The following is a 16361-nucleotide window of genomic DNA, read 5'->3' on the forward strand; positions in this document are numbered from 1 at the left end:
TTCCAGAGGCTACTGTTCCATCCTGCCGATAGAGAATATAAACCGTTCTGTGCTGCCAATGGAGTGTATAACCCGCTAGCTGTATGTTCTTAATGTCGGCGTTCGGCCACGACTCGGTGAAATATAAGATATTACAGTTTTTAATATCCCGTTAGTATGTGCTTTCAGTTCGTCCCATTTATTTTCCTGCGATTAAATGTTAGCTAGCAGCACGGAAGGCAAAGGCAGATTAGCCACTCGTCGTCTGATCCTCACAAGGCACCTGGATCTTTTTCCACTAAATGTCAGTTTCCTTCTCCAGCGAATCACAGGGATCTGGGCCTGGTCGGTTGTCTGTAGTAGTATATCCCTCCCGTCCGACTCATTGAAGAAAAACTCTTCGTCTAATCTGAGGTGAGTAATCGCAGTTCTGATGTCCCAGAAGCTCTTTTCGGTCATAAGAGACGGTAGCAGCAACATTATGTACAAAACAAGTTACGAACAACGTGAAATTATATATTATATATTATTATTATTATTATTATTATTATTATTATTATTATTAAAAAAACTAACAAAATAGCATGTTTGGATAAGAGGCAGCCCTCCCCTCCGGCACCATCATATGTGTGTATGTATATGTGTGTGTGTGTGTGTGTGTGTGTGTGTGTGTGTGTGTGTGTATGTGTATGTACACTACCATTCAAAAGTTTGGGGTCACTTCGAAATGTCCTTGTTTTTGAAAGAAAGGCACATTTATTGTCCATTAAAATAACATCAGATTGATCAGAAATACAGTGTAGACACTCTTAATGTTGTAAATGACTATTGTAGCTGGAAACTGAAGATTTTTTTATGGAATATCTACATAGGCGTACAGAGGCCCATTATCAGCAACCATCACTCTTGTGTTCCAATGGCACGATGTGCTAGCTAATCCAGGTTTATCATTATAAAAGGCTAATTGATCATTAGAAATCCCTTTTGCAATTTTGTTAGCACAGCTGAAAACTGTTGCTCTGATTAAAAAAGCAACAGAATTGGCCTTCTTTAGACTAGTTGAGCATACAGAGCATCAGTATTTGTGGGTTGGATTACAGGCTCAAAATGGCTAGAAACAAAGAACTTTGTTCTGAAACTCGTCAGTCTATTCTTGTTCTGAGAAATGAAGGCGATTCAATGCGAGAAATTGCCAAGAAACTGAAGATCTCGTAAAATGCTGTATACTACTCTCCTTCACAGAACAGTGCAAACTGGCTCTAACCAGAATAGAAAAAGAGGAGTGGGAAGCCCCAGTGCACAACTGAGCAAGAGGACAAGTATATTAGAGTGTCTAGTTTGAGAAACAGATGCCTCACAAGTCCTCAACTGGCAGCTTCATGAAATAATATCAGCAAAACACCAGTTTCAATGTCAACAGTGTGGAGACGACTCCGGGATGCTGGCCTTCTAGTTCGTACTGTGAGACGCCTAAGACAGCGCTACAGGGAGACCAGATGGACAGCTTATCGTCCTCTCAGTGGCAGACCACATGTAACAACAGCTGCACAGGATCGGTACATCCGAACATCACACCTGCGGGACAGGTACAGGATGGAAACAACAACTGCCCGAGTTACACCAGGAACGCACAATCCCTCCATCATTGCTCAGACTGTCCACAACAGGCTGAGAGAGGCTGGACTGAGGGTTTGTAGGCCTGTTGTAAGGCAGGTCCTCACCAGACATCACCGGCAACAACGTCGCATATGGGCACAAACCCATCGTCACTGGACCAGACAGGACTGGCGAATAGTTCTCTTCACTGACAAGTTGCAGTTTTGTCTCACCAGGGGTGATGGTCGGATTCGCGTTTATTGTCAAAAGAATGAGCGTTACACTGAGGCCTGAACTCTGAAGCAGGATCAATTTGGAGGTGGAGGGTCCATCATGGTCTGGGGCGGTGTGTCACAGCATCATCGGACTGAGCGTGTTGTCATTGCAGGCAATCTCAACACTGTGCGTTACAGGGAAGACATCCTCCTCCCTCATGTGGTACCCTTCCTGCAGGCTCATCCTGACATGACCCTTCAGCATGACAATGCCACCAGCCATACTGCTCGTTCTGTGCGTGATTTCCTGCAAGACAGGAATGTCCGTGTTCTGCCATGGCCAGCAAACAGCCCGGATCTCAATCCCATTGAGCACGTCTGGGACCTGTTAGATCGGAGGGTGAGGGCTAGGGCCATTCCCCCCAGAAATGTCCGGAAACTTGTAGGTGCCTTGGTGGAAGAGTAGGGTAACATCTCACAGCAAGAACTGGCAAATCTGGTGCAGTCCATGAGGAGGAGATGCACTGTAGTACTTAATGCAGCTGGTGACAACCAGACTGTTACTTTAGATTTTGATCCCCCATTATTCCATTTGTTAGTCACATGTCTGTATGTTCATACAAATATTTAAAATGTTAAGTTTGCTGAAAATAAACGCAGTTCACAGTGAGAGGATTTTTTTTTTGTATGTATGTATGTATGTATGTATGTATGTATGTATGTATGTATGTATGTATAGTTGAAGTCAGAAGTTTACATACACTTGTTGGAGTCATTAAAACTCGTTTTTCAACCACTCCACAAATCTCTTGTTAACAAACTATAATTTTGGCAAGTCAATCCACTTTGTGCATGACACAAGTCATTTTTCAAGAATTGTTTACAGACAGATAATTGCCTTTAAACAGCTTGGAAAATTCCAGAAAATGATGTCATGACTTTAGAAGATTCTGATAGGCTAATTGACATCATTTGAGTCAAATGAAGGTGTACCTGTGGATGCATTTCAAGCCTGCCTTCAAACTTAGTGCTTCTTTGCTTGACATCATGGGAAAAATAAATAAATAAAAAAATCAGAAAAAAAATGATAGACCTCCACAAGTCTGGTTCATCCTTGGGAGCAATTTCCAAATGCCTGACGGTGGCACGTTCATCTGTACAAACAATAGTACACAAGTATAAGCACCATGGGACCACACAGCCGTCATACCGCTCAGGAAGGAGACGCGTTCTGTCTCCTAGAGATGAACGTACTTTGCTTCAAAAAGTGCAAATCAATCCCAGAACAACAGCAAAGGACCTTGTGAAGATGCTGGAGAAAACAGGTACAAAAGTATCTATATCCACAGTAAAACGAGTCCTATATCAACATAACCTGAAAGGCCACTCAGCAAGGAGGAAGCCACTGCTCCAAAACCACCATAAAAAAGGCCAGACTACGGTTTACAACTGCACATGGGGACAAAGATCATAAATGTCCTCTGGTCTGATGAAACAAAAATAGAACTGTTTGGCCATAATGACCATCTTTATTTTTGTAGGAAAAAGGGGGAGACTTGCAAGCCGAAGAACACCATCCCAACCGTGAAGCACGGGGGTGGCAGCATCATGTTGTGGAGGTGCTTTGATGCAGGAGGGACTGGTGCACTTCACAAAATAGATGGCATCTTGAGGACAGAAAATGACGTGGATATATTGAAGCAACATCTCAAGACATCAGTCACGAAGTTAAAACTTGGTCACAAATGGTTCTTCCAAATGGACAGTGACCCCAAGCATACTTCCAAAGTTGTTGCAAATGGCTTAAGGACAACAAATTCAAGGTATTGTAGTGGCCATCACAAAGCCCTGACCTCAATCCTATAGAAATTTTTTGGGTAGATCTGAAAAAGTGTGTGTGAGCAAGGAGGCCTACGAATCTGACTCAGTTACACCAGCTCTGTCAGGAGGAATGGGACACAATTCACCCAACTTATGGTGGGAAGCTTGTGGAAGGCTACCCGAAACATTTGACCCAAGTTAAACAATTTAAAGTCAATCCTACCAAATACTAATTGTGTGTATGTAAACTTCTGACCCACTGGGAATGTGATGAAAGAAATAAAAGCTGAAATTATTCTCTCTACTATTATTGTGACATTTCACATTCTTAAAATAAAGTGGTGATCCTAACTGACCTAAGACAATGATTTTTTTTACTTGGATGAAATATCAGCAATTGTTAAAAAACTGAGTTTAAATGTATTTGGCTAAGGTGTATGTAAACTTCAACTGTATGTATGTGTGTAGAGGAAGGAACGTGCTGAATTAATAGTAGCTTGCAAAACAGTGGCTGTCAGTTCTTGAAACGGCGTGTTATGTGTACATAGAAAGGACGCGATGGTGTGTATGTCTTACAAAACTAAAGAAGCTTCTAAATATAGTAGAGTAGGAAGGGGGAAAGAAAAAGAGTGTGTGAAAGAGAGAGAGCGAGAAAGTGTGTGAAAGAGAGCGAGCGAGAAAGAGAGGGAGAGCGAGAAAGAGAGGGAGAAAGAGAGCGAGAAAGAGAGGGAGAGTGAGAAAGAGAGCGAGAAAGAGAGCGAGAAAGAGAGCGAGAAAGAGAGGGGAGAGCGAGAAAGAGAGAGAGAAAGAGAGCGAGAAAGAGAGGGAGAGTGAGAAAGAGAGGAGAGAAGAGAAAGAGAGGGAGAGAGAGAAGAGAGCGAGAGAGAGAGAAAGAGAGGGAGAGAGAGAGCGAGAAGGAGAGAAAGAGAGAGAGAGAGAGAAAGAGAGGGAAGGAGAAGAGAGAGGGAGAGAAGAGCGAGAAGGAGAGAAAGAGAGGGGAGAGAGAGAGAGGAGAGAAAGAGAGGGGAGAGAGAGAAGGAGAGAAAGAGAGGGGAGAGAGAGAAAGAGAGGGGAGAGAGAGAAAGAGATGGGAGAGAGAGAAAGAGAGAAAGAGATGGGAGAGAGAGAAAGAGAGGGGAGAGAGAAAGCGAGAAAAATAGAGAAAAATAGAGAGGAAGAGAGCACAACAGATACCAAACAGCAAGGAGAGAGAACAACAAGGGCTTCTGTTTCCAGTAGAGGTTCAAGTGGGTCATCTTGTCTGCTCCTGCCTTTTGGGTCGTTCCACCTCAAAAAGCACCAGAAAGAGGACTTCAACACCCACCATCTCAGATTGTTCTGAAACTATTTATATCGTTAGAAACAGAAAATTAGCATTTCTGAAACTTTATTTTGTTCAAATATAATTTGATCTCTAAGAAATTAAGTGAATTGATTGCACCCACATTGTCCATTTTAATTTAAGGGATTCATATAATCTTCAAACTCCGATTTGGACAATAATTCTTCATAACTATGAGTAAGACATGAGTTATCCAATAAAATGATCAATAGCCACCCACGGATCCCCCCACAAGCCACACCAATCCCACCCCAACAACCAGTATACGTTATCAGTTCTCTATGTCTGACAAATAGTATGTATTTCTTCTTCATACTATGCAATGTATTCCCTATGAATCTGCCGATGGTCTTTGCCCCCTTGTTCTGAGAAATGTCCCATTGAAGTCAAATGAAATTATTTACCATAAATAAAGTGTGAAAGTACAAGGTTTTGTCCACTAGATGTCACTGTTCCTGCTACTGCCACACCCTTTAATCCATTTAGCTGGTCTCTTGTGTTGATTAAATGGATCACATTTTCTTTGCAACTTTGGGTAGAAAACCAATAGCTTTTGCCCATGACAAAAAACACATTTTGTGGTCATCCTCACAATTCAAGCCATTCCATGAAAGCACTTCAGTTTGTCCAGGAAACGGCCCCTGTGTTTGGGCTTTATTCCCTTTAAAAAAAAGGTGTGGATTAGACCATCCCTGGTGAACAAGCAAATCATTAGGCTACAGCAGATATAATGGCTTCAATGTTATGGTCTCTAAAGGTCTTCAATGGTAAAAGTCCAAAGCACATACTGTATAGTGTTTTACAATGGTAATGGTATGGGTTTGATGGTAAATTACATTAATCGCACGACATATAAAGAGGAGACCATCCCTGGTGAACAAGCAAACTATTAGCCTACGGCTGTTATAATCGTTTCACGGTTATGGTCTCCAATGGAACCTTCGGGAATGTAATTACACCCTTTGACTTTTTTTCTCCACATTTTGTTGTGTTACAAAGTGTGATTAAAATGGATTTAATTGTCGTTTTTCAAAAGATCTACACTATATAATGTCAAAGTGGAAGGAAACATGCAAAAACATTTTTTAATTATTATTAATAGAAAATAAAACACATAATATTTTGATTATATAAGTATTCAAACCCCCGGACTCAATACATATTAGAATCACCGTTGGCAGCGATTACAGCTGTGAGTCTTTCTGGGTAAATCTCAAAGAGCTTTGCAAACCTGGATTGTACAGTACAATATTTGCCCACTATTCTTTTTAAAATTCATCAAGCTCTGTCAAATTGATCATTGATCATCGCGAGACAGCCATTAATAATAATAATAATAATAATATATGCCATTTAGCAGACGCTTTTATCCAAAGCGACTTACAGTCATCACCATGTTAAAAGGGATTGTCAATGTCTATACTAATAGGTGCCCTTCTTTGCGAGGCAGTGGAAAAACTCCCCTGTTTTTTGTGTATGAATCTGTGCTTGAAATTCACTGCTCAATTGAGGGGCCTTACAGATACGTGTATATGTGGGGCAGAGAGATGGGGCAGTCTGTAACGATCGTCGTAGGTGGAAGAAGGAGAGGACCAAGGTGCAGCGTGGTACGTGTTCATGATCTTTTAATTACACTGAACACTAGAACAAAAATAACAAAAACGAAACAGTACTGTCTGGTACACAGACAAAAAACAACTACCCACAAATCATAGTGGGAAAACAGGCTGCCTAAGTATGGTTCTCAAATCAGAGACAACGATTGACAGCTGCCTCTGATTGGGAACCATACCAGGCCAAACACATAGAAATACAAACATAGAATGCCCACCCCAACTCACGCCCTGACCAACCTAAAATAGAGACATAAAAAAAAGGACTAAGGTCAGGAAGTGACACAGTCATTGTTAAAAATCCTGTTAAACACTATTATTGCACACCGAGTGAGTCCAATGAAACTTATCTGACATGTTAAGCACATGTTTACTCCTGAAGTTATTTAGGCTTGCCATAACAAAGCGATTGAATACTTATTGACTCAATACAATTTCCGCTTTTAATTTTTTATTAATTTGTTATTTTTTAATTTTCTACATAATTCCACTTTGACATTAATGGGTATTGTGTGTAGATCGATGAAACCAAATCTCAATGCAACCCATTTTAAATTCAGGCTGTAACACAACAAAATGTGGAAAAGTTCAAGGGGTGTGAATACTTTCTGAAGGCCCTGTAGTGTTTTATAAATGGTAATAAGTTGGGTTTAATAGTACTTTTCACTAATCACACTAAATAAAGAGATATGTTTTCTAATCATTTTATGACTGCCATGTAATGGTTTATCATTGTATCATTTTATTAGAGTTATCATGACCTTTTTAAAAAGTTTTGGGATTGTAGGAAAAGTCTTCATATGAGAATTGTACCAAATGAAATCCAATTTTATTGGTCACATACACATGGTTAGCAGATGTTCATGCGAGTGTAGCGAAATGCTGGTAGGGATAGCCCTCTCAGAGAGCTGACATGTGTTGGACTATTCCAGGAGAGTTGGGTTGATGAATTAGGTTGGGATTGGTGTGGGTTGTGGGGGGGTCTTTGGTGGGCTTATTACCATTTAATTGGATTCCTCATGTCTTACTCAACTGTAGGAAGAAGTTTGGTCCAAATCGGATGTCGGGTATTATATTTACTGAATATTGAGTGAATCTTAAAAATGAAAAGGGCCTATTTGGGTGCCAATCAACTAGCTTCCTTTCTCAGAGATCAAATTACATTTTAACTAAATAAGGTTGCTAATCTTATCCGTTTCTAATGATGGTGGGTGTTATGGCTGAAATAACATGGAATTCGTTTGGTTTTATTTGTGGACTCAAATCAAATGTTATTGGTCACATACACATGGTTAGCAGATGTTAACGCGAGTGTAGCGAAATGCTAGTGCTTCTAGTTCCGACCATGCAGTAATATCTAACATGTAATCTAACAATTCCACAACAACTACTTAATACACACAGATCTAAGGGATGGAATAAGAATATATATATGGATGAGCGATGACCTAGATGGTATGGAATAAAGTATATACATATGAGATGAGTAATGTAAGATATGTAAACATTATTAAAGTGGCATTATTAAAGTGACTAGTGATCCATTTATTAAAAAGTGGCCAATGATTTCGAGTCTGTATGTAGGCGGCAGCCTCTTTGTGTCAGAGATGGCTGTTTAACAGTCTGATGGCCTTGCGATGGAAGCTGCTTTTCAGTCACTCGGTTCCAGCTTTGATACACCTGTATTGACCACGCCCTCTGGATGGTAGAAGGGTGAACAGGCAGTGGCTCGGGTGGTTGTTTTTCCTTGATTATCTTTTTGTCCTTCCTGTGACATGGGGTGCTGTAGGTATCCTGGAGGGCAGGTAGTTTGCCCCCCGGTGATGCGTTGTGCAGACCACACCACCCTCTGGAGAGTCTTGCGGTTGTGGGCGGTGCAGTTGCCGTACCAGGTGGTGATACAGCCCGACAGGATTCTCTAAATTGTGCATCTGTAAAATGTTGTGAGGTTTTTAGGTGACAAGACACATTTCTTCAGCCTCCAGAGGTTGAAGAGGCACACTGTCTGTGTGGGTAGACCATTTCAGTTTGTCCATGATGTGTACGCCGAGGAACTTAACTTTCCACCTTCTCCACTGCTGTCCCATCGATGTGGATAGGGGGGTGCTCCCTCTGCTGTTTTCTGAAGTCCACAATCATCTCTTTTGTTTTACCGATGTTGTGTGAGAGGTTGTTTTCCTGACACCACACTCCGAGTGCCATCACCTCCTCCCTGTAGGTTGTCTCGTCGTTGTTGGTAATCAAGCCCACTACTGCTGGGTCATCTGCAAACTTGATGATTGAGTGGCCACGCAGTCATGGGGTGAACAGGGAGTACAGGGTGAGCTGAGCACGCACCCTTGTGGGGCCCCAGTGTTGAGAATCAGCGGAGTGGAGATGTTGTTTCCTACCTTCACCCCCTGGGGGCGGCCTCTCAGAAAGTTCAGGACCCAATTGCACAGGGGCTGGGTTAAGGACCCAGAGCCTCAAGCTTAATGATGAGCTTAGCTTCGATGAACAGCATTCTTACATAGATATTTCTCTTGTCCAGATGGGATAGGGCAGTGTGCAGTGTGATTGCGATATCATCATCTGTGGACCTATTGGGGCGTTATACAAATTGAAGTGGGTCTAGGATGGCAGGTAAGGTGGAGGTGAGATGATCCTTGACTCGTCTCTCAAAGCACTTCATGATGACAGAAGTGAGCGTTACGGGACGATAGTCATTTAGTTCAGTTATCTTTGCCTTCTTGGGTACAATGGTGGCCATGGATTCAAGCCTCACTTGCAAAAGAGATCTTATACTCATTCATTTTTTTAAATATTCAAAAGTAATTATTTAAACCTCAGTTGAGCAATGATGCAAACTATAGAAGAGAAGCTTTTGTATCTCAGTAGAGAAGGCAGGAGGCCACCCCCTGTTTAACACACACACACACACACACACACACACACACACACACACACACACACACACACACACACACACACACACACACACACACACACACACACACACACACACACACACACACACACACACACACACACACACACACACACACTGCCCCTTTAAGAGCCCTTGTTCACATCAATATAGGAAAACAGGGGGTGGCCTCCACCCTCAAGGCCCTCCCTTTTTCAAGGGTGTCTGAGTACAGCTGAACAGAACGAAGCATAGAACATCCTGTTCACACACAAAACACACTGGCACCTCCACATTACACACACTTGTCTATACAGAAACACACTCTTGGCTCAAACACATACACTTCCAAAACAGCCTTTAACTGTGTGTGAATGTGTGTGTGTGTGTGTGTGTGTGTGTGTGTGTGTGTGTGTGTGTGTGTGTGTGTGTGTGTGTGTGTGTGTGTGTGTGTGTGTGTGTGTGTGTGTGTGTGTGTGTGTGAATGTGTGCGTGTGTGAGAATGTGTGTGTCACTGCCGTCTTAAGCAATGGAGTCTTGGTGACAGGCTCCTCCAGCTCACAGGATGGAATGTCCTGGAAAAAAATATGTGGCCTATTCATGGAGCGACGCAAATAAGCCCCCCCCCCTCTCTCTCGCAAAAATGGACAAGCCCCCAGGATGGGTGTGTGTGTGGTTAAATCTTTATGTTCACCTTAGTTCTTCTTTGATCTGTTGGTGGGTGGTGTGTGTGTTCACATGTGTGTGTGTGTGTGTGTTCACGTGTGTGTGTGTGTGTGTGTGTGTGTGTGTGTGTGTGTGTGTGTGTGTGTGTGTGTGTGTGTGTGTGTGTGTGTGTGTGTGTGTGTGTGCATGCATGTATGGGGTGTGTGTGTGTGTCATGGTCCAAGCCTGAGGGATGGAGAGAGAGAGTGCTTTGCTAACGACTGGCTTATAAACTAAGCTTAGCGCTGTGGGATAAGTACACACAGAGTAAAAACATACTATACAGGCTCTATACAGTCTCCATACAGGCTCTATTCATACACAGGCTCCATATGGGCTCTATTCATACACAGGCTCTATACGGGCTCTACATAGGCTCTATTCATTCATGGGCTCTACACGGGCTCCATACGGGCTCTATACAGGTTTTATTCACACACAGGCTCTATACGAGCTATATTCGTACACAGGCTCTAGACGGGCTCCCCACGGGCTCTATTCATACACAGGCTCTATCCGGGCTCCATATGGGCTCTACACGGGCTCTATATGGGCTCCATTCGTACACGGGCTCTATACGGTCTCCACACGGGTTCTATATGGGCTCCATTCGTACACGGGCTCTATACAGGCTCCATTCGTACATGGGCTCTACACAGGCTCTACTCGTGCACAGTCTCTACATGGGCTCTACTCATACACAGGCTCTACACAGGTATTTTGTTAGGATCTGAGTCTGTCTGACAGTTGAAGGGTTTGATTTGGCAGAGGCCTTGGTATGTTAATGAACACAGAACACAGAGAGAGAGCACTGAGGAGTGTGTGTGTGTGTGTCCTCTCAGCTGATGTGTTGTTGAGTCAAAGCAAACAGCGTTTCTGAACCAGCCTGTGGAGAGTTTATCTTTGTTTGTGACTGAAACACACACACACACACACACACACACACACACACACACACGCACGCACGCACGCACGCACGCGCACTCCTAAAGTTAGAGAGAACATAACGTTCGTTGTTGATGATTAGATCTGGATGTTTGCAAAACGCCATCATTATGATGATGTGGACGATGACAATTTGAAAGTCCACTATCTTTAAAACTTGACTGCTGATCATTGCTCTTAGTAGTTTGACCTAGATAGTTTGTGGCTATGCATTGATATGTAGGCTGTGTGTGCCTTTAAAAGGTCTGTTCTTCGGAGTGACACAACGATGTTGATGTTTATGTAGTCTGTCCGCGAAGAGATTGTAAATGTGGTTTAATTCTCTCAACGATCCCGATCCAAGCTACACGTGCTGTACATTTACATTTAAGTCATTTAGCAGACGCTCTTATCCAGAGCGACTTACAAGAAGAGCAGCAAAGTGCTTAATTTGACGCATTTAGTTTATTCACACACACACACACACACACACACACACACACACACACACACACACACACACACACACACACACACACACACACACACACACACACACACACACACACACACACACACACACACGCACACACACGCACACACACACACACGCACACAGGATTGACTGTCTGTGAAACATTGATTTCACTCTGTCACACATGAATCAATGCATTGAATAGTGCAGTCACTTCGGCTACATACACCCTTAAATAATCATAATTTGTCCTCTGTCAGGTCCCACCAGGTCACTAGTAGAGAAGACTACATCACATAAGCCTTCACACTGAGGAGGTCCAGGGCAGAACTGGGCTCAGGGCAGAACTGGGCTCAGGGCAGAACTGGGCTCAGGGCAGAACTGGGCTCAGGGCAGACTGTGGACAAGCATGTTTAGAACAGTCTGTCTGTCTGTCTGTCTGTCTGTCTGTCTGTCTGTCTGTCTGTCTGTCTGCACAGGTAATATGTTTGCAAATGCAATGTTATCTTTGCCCTGCTTGTGAAGACAAAGGGAATATCCCTGCAGCACTGCACAATCAAACCAGACATTACGTATCAATGCATGAGCTGATCCACACACACACACACAGACAGAGACGCACGCACACACACACACAGACACACACACACACACACACACACACACACACACACACACACACACACACACACACACACACACACACACACACACACACCTACATCACTGCACTTCTTATCACAGTAACAAAGGTTACTCGCTTGCTGCATGAATGTGTGCAACATAGCAGGTTTAGGTCAGTATTAGTCCACAGCTGCTGTCTATCTCCCGTTGCAGATGATAGCCTCTCTCCAATGCAATCCCATCAATGCAATCCCATCTATCTAACAGCAGCAGCTCCCCTTACAGAACAATGAAACCTGGCTAGTGCTTTGGATGGTGGGGTTCCCTTACCTCTCTTAAACGATTAGTTACAGCGATATTATTCACGGTTGTTCAACCGCCATGATATCGGCATCAACTCAGATTTATAGCATGTGTGTGGTGGTGGGGTGATCCCTCGCTCATATAGGATTAGGCTACGACCTACAGACAGCACAGTACAGTACAGTACCAAGCGTAATGCATTGCATCTGTATGCAGTTAAGCGAAGGCACGCATGCATTGCAGACTGTGTGTATTAAACACACACGCCCGTTTATAATGGCAAGTCAGGAGACTTCATCTCCTTGTCCTTATTCTGCACACGCACGCACCCCCGGCGTGCACATACATTTTTTTCTTGTGAAGAATGAGGATGGCAAACAAAGCAGAGGAACGCCCCCTGCGAAGACACACAGTAGTTTACTTATGTGTGTGTGTCATGACTATGTCATCTGGGCTAGGCTGAATTTCAAATGTCATAGAAAATCATTCAATACGGCCACACACTTAACTACCATGTAGCCAGCTGCCTAAATAAGATTGAGGTCTTGCATCATTTGTATGTTTTTCCACAAAGACCACTGTCCACATGTAAAACCCTGAAATACACATTTAGTTGTTATAACGTCCTTACAATAGTACAATAGTATTGACACCGTGTTTTTACAAGAGAAATCCTAAACGCAAGCAGTTAATCAGCCGTTAGCTAGTTTACAGAACATAATTCAGTGACCATGAAAAAGCTTTGTTTACTCACCAGAGCAGTAACTACCAGCTACATGAAGGGGACGACAGGCTTCACACGTAAAGTGTTCAATAACGAGACATTTCCTTCATCTCAGGAGCGGAGTTTAACTTTTTGCTTTTTATCTTTGCTTCAGGACAGCCCTGTCCGATTTCACATGAAGTGTCTCTTTTCACATTTAAAGATCAATCGGATTGCCATCAAAACCAACGTTAGCTATCTTCGAAGAGAAGTTGATTGCATCGTTGATCATGGAATTTTTCCGTCTCGTCTTGTCGTCTCTCCTCTCCTCTCTGACCACATAGCTTGCTCGCTCGGTTGCTTGCTGGCTATTTAGCATTTATATGCTTTTCTGCGCTTTAGCTGTTTTCGCCCTCGCCCATGAAATAGCGCAGTGTCCCTTTAAAACTGGTCGTCACTAGCTACCACAGCCACAAAGTCATAAACCCCGCCCATTTATACAATTTATCTTCTTAAAAGCTGATTTTAAACCCAAACCTCAACCCTAACCTTAACCGCACTACCGAACCATAACCTTAAATTAATACCAAAACGTAAATTGTTTTTTTCCCCCCACGAATTTTCACAATATTGCCATTTTGACTTTGTGGCTGTGGTAACTATTGAAAACCCTTTAAACAACGATATTTCCGGGGTTTGCTGAAAAATAAATAGGGGTGGAGTTTACGGCCAGCTGGGCACCTGTCATTTAAGCGATTGGTCAGTTGGATTTCCACGAACCAACCAGAGTTCGCAAATGTTTGATTTAACAAATATATTCAAATATCTCTCAAGATCATTAGTTTAGGCGTTTGTGACGTTTTGCTAAGACACGCCCAGTACACGTGTTATTTGTCCCCCGCTTCTCCTCCAGAGGTGCGTTCAGTTCGCTTGAACGTTTGCTATGTTGCGGAACGGTTTGTACTGAACGACACGTTTCCCAAAAAGTTTCTTCTATGTTCTTGAACAGATCAGTATATAGACCTTGAGGTACGTTTGCCCCCGTTTGGTCGGTGTGGCGAAGTGTCGCTTGAAGGAATGCGTGACGTGTTTAAAGGGCAGTGGGTTAGCCAACCCACAAACCAACCCTTCCCCCGTTTTTCAACTGCTCAATACAGTAGCGTTTACGTTCAACTGATTGTTCCAGAACATAAAAACTTACTGAACACAGCCCAGGTTGCAGAACGCAAACAAGAGACGAATGGAGCTGAAGCCTCTACAATTAGAGGCCCACATCAATCCAAACCCTTCAAAAAAGCAACTTTAAATCTCACAAATCCTTGAACATAATGCTCAGGAAACAACTGAGCATTCTAGATTTGACATTTATGATAGCCTTCTAATGGTTACTGAAGCTGTCAATGACTAGACAGAAAGCTGATGAGGACATAGTTCTACTGCAACTGCACTATAAGCTTTAATCCGGCCTCTTTTCAACAGCGATTTCTACATAGCCATGTTCTCATTCAGCTAGAATACAGGAGCGAGGAGGGTTTGCGAACCATAAAAATACACAAGCTAGGAGTGTTCAAGAAGGTCGTCATTAGTTACCACTGCCACAAAGTCACAATCCCACCCACCGATTTCTTCAATTTATCTTCCTCATTAAGGATCGGACTCATTTGTTTTCCATTTTAAAATTACATACCCACATCTACCTGCCTGTAGCTCAGGGCCTGAAGCAAGGATATGCATATTCTTGATACCATTTGAAAGGAAACACTTTGAAATTCGAGTGAATGTACAATTAATGTAGGAGAATATAACACATTAGATCTGGTAAAAGATAATACATCTTTTACCATCTTTGAAACGCAAGGACAAAATGTATTATTTCAGTTTAGGCACAATTTTAGATTTTGGCCACTAGATGGCAGCAGAGTGCAAAGTATGTGCAAAGTATACGACTGATCCAATGAACCATTGCATTTCTGTTAAAAATGTTGCATCAAGTCTGCCTAAATGTGCCTAATTGGTTCATTGATACATTTTAAAGTTAATAACTGTGCACTCTCCTGAAACAATAGCATTATATTATTTCACGGTAATAGCTATTGTAAATTGGACAGTGCAGTGAGATGAACAAGAATTTAAGCTATGTAACAGAAGGTAAATGTACTCTCCTTGTGTTGTGTTTTGTTCAAAGAAATCCCCCCAGCCAGTGGTCCCAGTTGAGCATTATGTATTATCTGTAGTTAAATGTGAAACAAATCCCCCCAGCCAGTGGTCCCAGTTGAGCATTATGTATTATCTGTAGTTAAATGTGAAACAAATCCCCCCAGCCAGTGGTCCCAGTTGAGCATTATGTATTATCTGTAGTTAAATGTGAAACAGCAGGTTAGTTGTGCAGGGTTTAATGGTGTTGATGGCTGTCAATAGTCAAATCTGTAGGATGAAAACAACTCTGTTAACGGGGAGCTTATATGACCATTACATCGGTGAATGCTAGCTAACACACTTATATACTGTACAGCAATCATATACTAAAGCACAGCCTAGAAAGCCCCTCAATCCCCAATAGGTACCGTATGAATCAGAAATGTACAGAAAACTTGAACACATTGTAAAATCTAAAAATAGAATTCAGTATTCAGAATGTGACCAACCCCTTGCATCACATTTCCACACTGGCGAGACCTGACATTCACCATCTCCCCCTATCTGCAAGCGGGGCCAATCACAACACACCTTATTGTCATCGGAATTGAACCAACCAATAAGAATGATTGAACATTAAATACACATTTCTTTAGAGGCAATTGTATAGTATAAATAAATAATCTAAATAAAAACAAAATGAGGTATGCAATACATATGTCACCATAGACTATTCTCTGAAGAGTATTAGTGGAATTTAAATACCTTGTAGGAAAACATGCCTGTTACATGTTCAGTACTCTCGGTGACAATAAGAACCTCAGACAGAAAAACCTTGGCTGACTTGACCTTTGACCCATTACCTCCATGGGGCTCCTTGAAAGTAAAACAAAACAATGGGCTAAAGACCTGGAAATCTACAGGCCAAATTGGATTCTAATCCTACACCCGCACAGGTGTTCTAACGAACTCCGTATGAAAAACCCTCTGTGTCTGCATAGTCTCTATGAGTCTCACAGG

General features: G+C 42.5%; 1 protein-coding gene across 3 annotated transcripts in view; it reads right to left on the minus strand.

Moving 5' to 3' along the window:
- LOC118378266 (protein FAM214B-like) overlaps window positions 1–13657 on the minus strand; it is a 61833-nt gene extending 48176 nt beyond the window's left edge. For all 3 annotated transcript variants that reach the window (XM_052479547.1, XM_052479554.1, XM_052479553.1), the window contains exon 1: window positions 13257–13657. The gene's annotated coding sequence lies outside the window, so the exon portion shown is untranslated. The remainder of the gene's footprint in view (window positions 1–13256) is intronic.
- Between the last annotated feature and the right edge of the window lie 2704 nt (window positions 13658–16361).

This window comes from Oncorhynchus keta, chromosome 25 (genome assembly GCF_023373465.1).
Source record: "Oncorhynchus keta strain PuntledgeMale-10-30-2019 chromosome 25, Oket_V2, whole genome shotgun sequence".
NCBI classification, from domain to species: domain Eukaryota; kingdom Metazoa; phylum Chordata; class Actinopteri; order Salmoniformes; family Salmonidae; genus Oncorhynchus; species Oncorhynchus keta.